Source organism: Aplidium turbinatum, chromosome 12 (assembly GCF_918807975.1).
Source record: "Aplidium turbinatum chromosome 12, kaAplTurb1.1, whole genome shotgun sequence".
NCBI lineage: Eukaryota > Metazoa > Chordata > Ascidiacea > Aplousobranchia > Polyclinidae > Aplidium > Aplidium turbinatum.
The window spans coordinates 16,852,090-16,858,396 of record NC_137483.1 but is presented as its reverse complement, the minus strand read 5'-3'; positions in this window follow the sequence as shown (position 1 = coordinate 16,858,396).

Genomic DNA, 6,307 nt, shown 5'->3' with positions numbered 1-6,307 from the left:
CAGTGGCGGCTCGTGCCATGAGGCTGCAGGGCTGCAGCCCCACCTGAAAGAAAGAGAGGAGGGAAAATATGTTTTCCTCTGTGTTTGTCCAACCCGATTACTTTTTTCACTTAAAAATTGCGGATCGAAAATTAAAATATTAAAAGCTTCGTTTGGCAACACCGACTTGGGCAAACTTATCTGCAGCCCGAGATTCTGGATTTTAACCGCTCTGATTGGCTAAAAATTATCCTTGAAGCTCCACCTCTTTTGGTATTTTACAGCAATTTTTGAATCTGTTGGGGCTGCATGGAAAACAGCCCCACCTAACCGAATAACTTTACAGACTTTTTAGTTAGTTTTTATTTCGCAGAGTAGCGATGATTCATGAATGTAGAAGTGTTAGCTGTAGAGTTAGGGTATTCAACAGGCTATAGGAAGTGCTAGTCCAGCCTAGGGCATCTCAAAACACTTTGAACCTTGTGTGCAATGGTTAGGCTAGTCAAGACTAAGCTCAATACTAGTAAAGTTTGTCTCCAAAGCAATAAGGTTAGTTTTTTCAAATTACAGCTTAGGAATACATCAACTTTTCAACAAAGTTTGAATGCATTTTTTCAAAATTTGGGGTAAAAACTTGCTCAGAACGCACCAAATTTAATGTGATTTTTCAAATTTTTCTGGGGGGAGACCCCCGCCAACTCGACGACGAGTTTCGCCCCTGGACTATTTATTACAGCCCCACTGCTCACAAACAGCACCAGCCGCCACTGGTAGGTATGGTAATGGTTAGTGCTGATAAAACTGGTATTATTGATAGAAACAAAGTTTGGAGATCAAGAAGTAGAAATCGAGAAGAACTGCAAGAGTCCAGGTCGGACGTTTTACACGGTTTGCATTTTGATGACAGAAAAGACAAGACACTAAAGATTAAAGTAGACGATCATGGGGTGTCTCTGTCTCACAGAAGGTCTGTTGTTGAAGAGCATGTGTGTATTATTATCGCAGAACCTGGATCTCAGTATTTTGGCCATGTAAGTCCAACCGCGGGGACTCTATAATATCAGCAGTTCATGATAGAGGAACTGACACCAGCTTAATAACAGCCGTGGGGTGTGATGGTAGCCTACTGTGGTAAATATGGGTCATGCAGGCGGTGTTATGCGACTGTTGGAATTAGAGTTTCGCAAACCGCTGCAATGGTTGGTATGTCAATTCCACGCAACGAATTACCCCTGCGGCATCTTTTTGAGTTTTTGGATGGCAGTTCAACTGGTCCTCGTGTGTATTCCGGACAGATTGGAAAGGCTTTACTTACATGTGATAAAATGCCTATCCAACGATTTGAATCAATACCAAGTAATTTTCCTCATATGGGTGTGACCGATTTAAGCACGGACCAAAGATACCTCCGGGACATTTGTCATTGCGTTTGTACATGAGAAATTCCTAGTTCACTCGCCACGAGAAGTCCAGGTAAGCTTAATCACTCACGCTGGCTAACTGCTGGAAATCTGCGGTTGTATATGGGGACCACAGAACCCTCTGATAATTTTAAAACGCTGGATACCTTTGTCATGAAGGTATATGCTCCTAAGTGGTTCGAAATAAAGTGCAATCTACTCTGTATCAGCGGTGCTTTTCATCTATGGCAAACCATCAGCAAATCTCGCTACTTGTCGGATAGGATACACTAAAGGCCATTGTCGACCCTGTTATTCAAAGAAATGGATTTTTTGGCCACAGCGAAAACATACTTTATCAATGCTGTTTGACAAAGAATCACATGTGCGTGAGTTGGGAATACGCCGTATACTGTTTGCACGAGAAACTCCCGTTTGCACTGAAATCCGGCGCTTCAAACTGCCAAAATTCAATTTTAATGCTGTCAGTTATGTTGATATGATATGCTCGCAAACCGATAGGCCTAACGACAAAACCGAACCTCCAATAGCTATGAAAATGACAACAGAGAACTGTGGTCATTCAAAAACATCAACACAAGCCAACATTCTTTCAATTTCCTCTGCCACACGCAAGCAGTCGAGCGAGGTGTCAAGGTTGTCACAGAGGCCTCTGTTGCATTGTGTGGTGCCGCTAACCGCGTTGGATTCATCAGAAGTCGGCTACAGACTACAGTCCAGCAAAGTCATGCCGCGTCTCAATACAAAACAAGATTTTAGATTATGTTCTTAAACAGTTTACCCATCTTACATGCACTTGTACCATAATTCTACTTGTAAATATTGATTTTCTGCGTAATTTAGCCTACAATGATTCGCGGAGGTAGTGCAGTTACAAATGTGTAAAAATGGAATTTTTAAAAATTTGCAATTCTTTTTTGAATTTTAAACTTTGTTGGGGCACCCCAAGATATTAAGTTTTTGTATTTTTGCGTTGTGCTTACAATGTCAGTGCACAACTTTCCGCGCTCTTAACAAGCGATTAAAAACTAAAACAAAAAATAAAATTTTTGGAATTTTCCACTTTTTCCAATATTTCAACTTCTTTGGGGCAACCCAAGATATTAAAATTTTTGAAATTTTTTTTGTGTTGTGCTTACAATGTCAGTGCACAACTTTTTCGCACTATTAATAAGCGATTAAGAAAAAAAGTTGAAAAACGATCCACCCTAGTCTATATCATTGTGAATTGTTGTGAGTTGTTAACAAAAGTACAGTGTGTGCAATATATTAGCTCAATAACTTGAAAGTAGATCTAATAAAACTAAATAAACATTTTGTTACACATTTTTGTTTATCCAACTTTGAATAACTTGAAAAATCTTTCAACTTTTAAATAGTTGTCCCAGCAGTAGCAGTCGCCATCACAGCAGCGGTTTGGGAAGATTACAAAAGTGAGCGATACTGTTGGTTATCCAAAGATATTTTGATGTATTCACTGGTTTATCCTGTGGCAATAATTTTGGTCATCAACTCATTTTTATTTGGCAACATCATGTACAACATCACTTTGAGATCTCCGGTGAGTTTCATTGAAGTAAGCTACTTTGACGAAATGAAGCTACCGTTGTTAGATCATTCTGCTGTGTGCTTGTGTTCAAAGTGCGATATTTTAGTGGAATAGATAAATAGTATAGCCTACTGTATGTTTTTTATGTTCTGTTTCACAGAGGACTAAATACTAAAATAAATTACCAAGTATCTTATACTAAGTATTTAAGTGCTGAGTATTATAGCCTATTACCAAGTATTTTATGCCAAGTTTTTCACGGAAGAATAAGTACAATACCAATGATTATTTCGTGCTGCCGAAAACTGACAATAAATTATCCTTGTAGATATATCGAGAGAAACTAAATTTGAAGAAAATGAAGCAAACTTTGAGTAGAGCAGTGTGCATGATATTTATTTTGGGTCTTCCCTGGATGTTTGGATATGTAATGCTTCTGAGCAAACACGACCGGGCAAAGATTACGTTTGCTATTTTATTCACAATTTTTAACTCTTTTCAGGTAAAAGCTAAAAAAAAATCGGCATTATTATTTTCAATTTGTTTATTTCTATCTTTGCTAAATTATATATGTTTTTATTCAAGCAGAAATGTTGAAATTTATATAAATTTAGGCTAGAAAGTTTTATAAAACACAGCAGTACCTTATTCATTAAAGTTAAGGTATAATTACAAACTGTCCTTTGTTTTTAATTATCTCAAGAAAAATAATGTTTTATTTGGATATAGTAGATAAGTTGACTATCTAACATTTTACTATTTGAAAACTGCAAACGATGCGTTGTGAGCCGAAAGGCACAACTCAACATCAAACAATAATCGTGTCAATGGCAGTAATTTTGTACACTTTGGCGTGCTTTGGAAAATGAAATTAACCAACAAACAGAAACGCATACTTTACTTAAAATCAATACTTTTCTGGCTTAACAGTCAAGTAATTCAAAAATTTACGACCGAACATCCAAAGGACGTGTTTGAAGAAGTAGATTTCAGCATTTTTTTTTCACATACGGTTTTTGAGAAAAGATTTTCAGCAAATTTGGCTAAAGTTTCAAAAACAAAATGATGTAATCAGTCATGGTGTGCAATCTGCATAAAACATGCAAAGCCGAATTTTCAAGCTGAAATCTATTTTCTTCTCTTCTAATGGCGTGTCTAAATCAAGATGTTTGCGTGACAAGAATCAGATGCACGTGTACAAATCAGATTTGGTATGCTAACTAGACCTTTGTGAACTAATGCTGAGAAGTTTTGTAACCTGACACAGTTTTAGTGTCCCATCCTCGTGTCACTAATGGAACACCCAATGGAATCTTCGGAACAGTATTTCAACACTCCTGTAAAATATTCAATCTGGCATTTAAATTTTTATATGATTCGCAAAACATGATGTTTACCAAACGAAACAAAACAGGAGAGCCACATACCAAGTCTTATTTTTGAGTATTTAAAAAAAAAAAAATAAAAAAAAAAAAAAAATAAATAAAAGAAATACAAAAAGAAAAAAACAAACAAATGCACAATGCAGACTTAGGCTTTCTGTATTTGAAAAACATCAGTTATGGTTTTCTGCAGTTGTTCAGAAAATAGACCTTTTGATTTATTTAGGCCTAGCTTAAAAGTAGACATAACTTAAAAGACAAGGGTCCGATAAAACGCTTTGGAATAGTCTGTTCGGTTAGTCCAGACATGTGCAACCAGTCGCCCGCGGGCCGCACTGCGGCCCGCCAGGTTGTTCCACGCGGCCCGCGTGGTGCTCAGTAAAATCTTAGAAGTTCATACCAGCCATTACTATTTGATGCAGTTTACATCAAAGCAATGGAAATTTTCGCACGCTGTGTACAAAAATATTGCGCTTTGTGATGCAAGAATGCTGCGTTGCATATTTTCGCAATGGCATTGTATAGTACCGCAGTTGATACTTGATGAAGTTATTAGTGCAACATAGATAGTCTACTGTTGAAAACGATTTGGTAAACTTTTATAAAAACTATGTTAGGGGAAAGCATCCGAATCTTGTCGACCATGCCTTAAAAACCATCTCGCTCTTTGGAAGCACATTGCTGCGAGCAATTTTTCTCTAAAATGAAATATTGCAAAGGAAAGCAAAGAGGCCCAATTATCGGACCAACTTTTGAAAAGTCAACTTTGAGTTACTTGTAGTTCTGTGAAAGCAAGTATTCTAAAAGTTTGCAAAGATCTGCAACAGCAAAAATCACATTAATCTATAATTAAATACGCTTGACTGAATTTAGTTTCCTCATCTTTCATTGACAATATTCACAGTTTTTCAATAAAGTGTCGTACAAGTGTGTCATGGACTGCATTAAATCTATTTTTTAACTACATCAACTACTTTCATAGAAAAGTAGTTTTATGATACTACTTTTTTCTGAAAAAATCATGTGGCCGCGTTATCATTCAAAATTTTGTATTTGGCCCTCCAGTGAAAAAGGTTGCACATGCCTGTTAGTCCAACATAGTCAATAAATGAAAAAAAACGACATTTTAACTTGTGCATGTTCAGATTGGTTAGGCTAAACCTATATTCATAGTGGGGTTCCCTGCCAATGCATTTTTTCAATTTCATTTCAACTTGATGCAAAAGTTTTGTTCTTACTACCAAATTGAAGGTAAGGGCCTATGGAACAATTCTGGTTCGAGTGTCAAGCTGTCAGATGAAAAAAAAAAAAAATGGCCGCCAAAATCCAAGATGGCTGCCAATTTCCAGATTTTTTTCACATTATGCCTCGTAACTTTTATACTATTGAACCTATAAGATTGGTGATTTTGGTCTCGAAACCTAGGTTTGCATGTATGAGTAATTCAATTAAAACAAAATAAACACGATTGGAGCAATATGTTTTCTTATATTGAGTTAACTTCCAAATAAATGTGTAACAATCTTGTTAGTTCTGCGTTAGAAGTACGACTGACTACGAAATAGCGAAGCAATGCAGAGCAGACCAGACAGTTCGTCGAAGGCACGCAAGAATGCAAAATTTGTACATCAATACAGATTCAGCTCGTATAGTTTAGATTAGAGCAGTTAAGGCAAAACTGTCCGCACCAAAAAGATGTTTAGCACGCGAATAAGTCATTAACATTAGCACATAGCCACATAATTCTAAAACTGGCAGGCTGCGTTCAAAAGGTTGTCAATCCCTGGTTTAGGGTCATAAAGCAAACTAATCACAACACAAGGCTTGCAAAATTGCTCGAAAAACTCTTCGAAGCAATACATTCAATAAGAATGTGGCTAACAAATTAACGAAGGCTCATATATTGAAATAATTGTACATTTTATATATTATACATGTCAATATTGAAAATTGTTGTGTAGTCCAGCTATTTCTTG